Genomic DNA, 5,232 nt, shown 5'->3' with positions numbered 1-5,232 from the left:
GATGTCACATGGAGGGGAGGAGTCAGGGGTCACATGATCAGCTCCTCAGTGCATGCAGGACTCTGCTGTGCTGGTTGTCATGGTGCTGGATGAGGGGGAGTTTATGTGTGGGGTCAGGAGGGGTTTACAGTGTGGATGTAGCAGAGCCGTGTGTGTACGAGGTGTACGGAGCGGAGCCGTGTGTGTACGAGGTGTACGGAGCGGAGCCGTGTGTGTACGAGGTGTACGGAGCGGAGCCGTGTGTGTACGAGCAGAAGTATTTACCTCAGCCACAGTAAGCGAGGGTCCCTGAGCTTGTGAGGGGTAGTAAAGTCTGAGGGGGCAGGGAAGTGCATAGTTTAAACACAATGTCATAGTTTGGATTATCCTTGCAAGTTTCCCATTGTTTTTTTTTTGTTTTCTACTTGTATCTGTACGGTTCATCCCCATGTAATAGCGGCTCCATGGACAATGCTACCAGGTTGTGTCTTGTCAGATGTATGCCTGCCTTGAGCAGCCGTTGGAGGGTGAATATGTCTGCACTCGATGTCAACGTGTTACATATTTGGAAGCCCAGGTAACTGATCTAAATATGCAGCTCACAACACTCAGGAGCATTGCAAACCTGGAGAGGAGTTTAGAGCTCACTGAGCGGCTCTGGCTGGGGCCAGTGCTATGGAGGAGGGTGGAGGAGGGGAAGGTCAGGACCCAGAGGTAGGTAGCTGGGTAACAGAAGAAGAGGTAGAGGGAAAAGTGTCAGGGAGCCTGGTCCTGATCTGGCACAACCTTGTAAATAGGCCTGTTTGGCTGATATTAGGAATGCAGGCCCAGGACTAGGATCTCTACAGCAGGACGTTGCTACTAGCAAGCAGGAAAATGGCTGCTGTAGGAAGGAGGGAAATAGGAGTGCAGCAAAGGCCAGACAGATGTTGGTGGTCGGGGACTCTATAGTTAGGGGGACAGACATTGTCATCTGTCGCCGAGACCATGAATGCCAAACAGTGTGTTGTCTGCCGGGTGCTCGGGTTCGGCATATTGTGGATCGGATAGACAGATTGCTGGGTGGGGCTGGGGAAAACCCAGAGGTCATGGTGCACATTGGTACTAAGGACAAAGTTAGAGGCAGGTGGAAGGTCCTTAAAAATGATTAGAGGGAACTAGGAGAGAAGTTGAAGTCCAGGACCTCCAAGGTGGTGTTTTCAGAAATACTACCGGTGCCACGAGCATCACTAGAAAGACAGCGGGAGCTTAGAGAGATAAATACGTGGCTTATAAATTGGTGCAAGAAGGAAGGGTTTGGGTTCATGGAGAACTTTTGCTGACTTCTCAGTTGGCTACAGGCTCTACGGTAGGGACGGGCTGCACCTCAATGGGGAGGGTGCAGCTGTGCTGGGGGAGAAAATGGTCAGACGGATGGAGGCGCTTTTAAACTAGGATCTGGGGGAGGGAGGGTAGTGGAGCAAATAAGTAGATTGTTGTGTCCCATGAATGGGAACAAACTGTTGTATATACAGTATTTCTTGCATTGCGTATTTTTACTCCTATCAGGAAATTCCTTTATTGTTACTATGTAGATTTAGACTGTATGAAGTTTGTCCCTATGTTCCTCCCTTAGTTGGCTTCTGTACAGAATGCTCCTCTCTTCTTCCTCAGTGTAGTCTAGAGGAACCATTGCTGAAGACACATGTACAGATTATTCCTTTTCACCTGCCTTTACTTTGTACTTAATACAAGATTCTAGAAGAAAACTACAGCGTTTCTCCTTGTCTTCCTACAAGTCATCCTTTCTGGCGACGTTTAAAACTATCTGTTGATGCTTTGAAGTGTGAGTACAAGCATACAGTTATCTAAGGGACTGATAATTAGAGCGCTTGGGATTCACAGCTTCTAGGAAGAGACAGAATAGGGATAGATAGAGCAAATAGAGACAGTGAGACAGTAGGTGTCAATGAAGATTTGGAGGGGCTGGGACATGCAAGGAAAGTAGGGAGGCAAGGAGTAAGGAATGTGTTAATAGTATTAAATATCTACTGGCAAATGCAAATAGTCTTGCAAAGAAAATGAATTGGAAACTCTTATGTCAATCATGGATTATGATGTGGTGGGCATTACGGAAAACGAATGAGAGTCATGACTGGGTGACAAACGTAGAGGGTTATACTACATTCAGGAAAGATAGGAAAAACAAAAAAGGTGGAGGGGTATATTTATAAAATCCAACCTAAGACCTGTGCTCAATGATGACACTGGGGGGAGCTGCAACAATGTAGAGTCAGTATGGGAAAATGTACATGGGGAGGGGAATAACGGAAAGCTGCTAATTGCAGTTTTCTATAAGCCTCCTAACATACCTGAACAGGTAGTGGGTAAAATCCTGCAACAAATTGAAAAAGCAACAAATAATAATAATAATCGGGTTCTTATTATGGGGGATTTCAACTATCCAGACATTCGGTGGGACATAGAATCTTCTGTGCTAAAAGCTGTAATTTCTTATCTACAATTCAAGACAATTATCTCTCTCAGATGGTAGATGAACCGACGAGGGGAGATAAATTGCTAGATCTGGTCCTGTCAAATAGACCAGATATAATTTCAGATCTACAGGTCTGGGAGCATTTGGGCACCAGCGATCATAATATAGTAAGCTTCAAATTATTATTCAATAGAGCATTTGAAAGGGGAAATGCTAAAACCTAGAATTTTAAGAAAGCTGATTTCAACAAATTAAAGGAAAAACTTAATTGTGTTGATTGGGGCAATGTCATGGTTACTGGGGATACCGAACATACAGTAAATGGGGCAAGTTTAATGATATACTCATAGAGTCCTGTAAAAACTTATACCTTCTGGTATAAAATGTCTAGGAATAAAAACAAAACCTCTATGGATAAATAAGACAGTACAAAGTATAATAAAACAAAAACAAATGGCATTCAAAATCTTGAAGGCTGAGAATACAGAAATAGCATTTCAGGAGTATAAGAATCTCAAAAGGAAATGTAAAAAATAAATCAAGCAAGCAAAATTAGCTACTGAAACAAAAATGGACAAGGACATTAAAATAAATCTCACATTTTTTATAAATATATTAATGCCAAAAGGAAAATAAAGGATGGTATGGGTTCCTTAAAATATAATAACCAGTTAATTATAGAGGACAAAGAAAAGATTGAGATATTAAACAGTAACTTTTCATCTGTGTTCACCAAGGAACAGACTGTTCAAGGGAGCATTCAACAAGTCAAAAATCAAAGTTCACCACCTGATATTAATTTAACACAAGAAGAAGTAGGCCTGCATCTGAGTAAATTAAATATTGACAAATCCCCTGGGCCAGATGGCATTCATCTACGAATATTGAGTGAATTGAGCTCAGTAACTGACAGACCACTGTATCTCATCTTCTTAGACTCGCTTGTACCAGGATTGGTTCCTCAGGATTGGAGGATTGCTGATGTGGTACCAATATTTAAGAAAGGTAAGAGGGTGGATCCAGGCAACTACTATCCAATAATTTGTAAAAATATATTGCAGAAAATAATATAATAACTGACAGACAGCATGGATTCATGAAAGATAAGTCGTGTCTAACTAACATGTTGGGGTTCTATGAGGAGGTAAGTGCAAATATGGATATTGGTAAAGCAGTTGATGTGATTTATTTGGACTTTGCAAAAGCATTTGATACTGTACCACATAATAGCCTTATATTGAAGCTCCAGAAGCAGGGACTAGGGGAAACTATATGCACATGGGTAAAGAATTGGCTAAAAGATAGGAAACAAAAGTAGTCATAAATGGTATATTCTCTAAATGGGCTATAGCCAGCAGTGGGTTACCGCAGGGATGTGTGCTAGGACCGATCCTTTTTAATCCCTTTATTAATGACCTTGTGGATGGGATTGATAGTAAAGTGTCAATCTTTGCTGATAACTATGTAGGATATTAAAAAGATGTCAGAATGGGCAGACACTTGTCAAATGAGATTTAATGTTAAGAAATGTAAATTAATGCACCTAGGATGGAGAAATCCTATAGTTGCATATATATTAAACGGAAGTAAACTCGGGACTACAGAGCAGGAGAAGGACTTGGCTAATCAGGATACAAATAAGCTGAGCAGCAGCACTCAATGTCAGGCAGCAGCTGAAAAAGTAAACAAGATTTTAGGGTGTATAAAAAGAGAGATTAGATCCTGTGATCCCAACGTATTGTTACCTGTTTATAAATCACTTGTAAGGCCACAGCTAGAATATGGATTCAGTTTTGGGCTTCAAATTTTGAAAAGAACATTCAGAAGTTAGTTTAAAGGCAGGGGGCATTTGTGCAGATTTTAAACAAGTGCTGATTTTAATAAGTGCACAGCAGTTATTCATGGCATGAATCTAACATTCATCTCTCATCTCTTCATACAGGTATATATAATCAACTCATCTCCTCTCATCTGCTGAATTCTAACTCCGCTTTCTGCTTATAGCAATGAAATGGTATATATCATTATTTGCAACTGAGCTTTTTCTTGGATGTTTAAATTTCATCCCACTTGCTCCTGAGGTTTATGATCCTGCTAGCATGCAAGCATGTTTGTTGTTATTACAACTTATTGCCTCTTTTTGTTTAAAGTTAGATGATTGATTAACGCGCTAAACTGACACAGATCTAAGCACAAACCTTAATATATAAGTAAACCTAGCTAAGGGTAAGCATTTATGCAGGGGGCATTTGTGCAGATTTTTTTAATAAGTGCACAGCAGTTATTCATGGCAGTTGTACAGGGCAGGAGACAGGTAAGGCTGCTTTCACACATCCGGCTTTTGCAATGCGGCACAATCCGGCACTTTGCAGGAAAACCGCAACCGTTTTTTTTTTGCTGCCGGTTGCGTTTTTCCTGCATAGACTTTAATTAGTGCCGCATTGTGCCACATGGGCTTGCGTTCGGTCCGGTTTTTGCCGCATGCGGCAGATTTAGCCGATGCGGCGGCCGGATGGAACGTTCCCTGGCACGTTTTTTGCTCCGGCAAAAAAAAACCGCATCGCGCCGCATCCGGCCGATGCGGCGCTTTTCCCAATGCATCCCTATGGATGCAAAAACCGCATCCGGCCGCCGCATGCGGTTTTTGCCACTGCGGATGCTCAGTAGCATGCCGCAAGCGGCAAAAACCGGACCGGCCGCATGTAAAAAACGTATGCAAAGGATGCGGTGTTTTCACCGCATCCGTTGCATAGGCTTCACAGCCGAATTGAGCCGCA

The 5,232-nt window shown here is 42.4% G+C and overlaps 1 protein-coding gene across 1 annotated transcript in view; it reads right to left on the bottom strand.

Moving 5' to 3' along the window:
* Window positions 1-5,232, bottom strand: part of LOC142258911 (uncharacterized) — a 56,144-nt gene that overhangs the window by 26,252 nt on the left and 24,660 nt on the right. The window lies entirely within an intron of this gene.

Source organism: Anomaloglossus baeobatrachus (genome assembly GCF_048569485.1).
Source record: "Anomaloglossus baeobatrachus isolate aAnoBae1 chromosome 5 unlocalized genomic scaffold, aAnoBae1.hap1 SUPER_5_unloc_17, whole genome shotgun sequence".
NCBI classification, from domain to species: domain Eukaryota; kingdom Metazoa; phylum Chordata; class Amphibia; order Anura; family Aromobatidae; genus Anomaloglossus; species Anomaloglossus baeobatrachus.
Note: the sequence above shows the minus strand (reverse complement) of the source record. Positions and strands in the feature narration are given on the sequence as shown.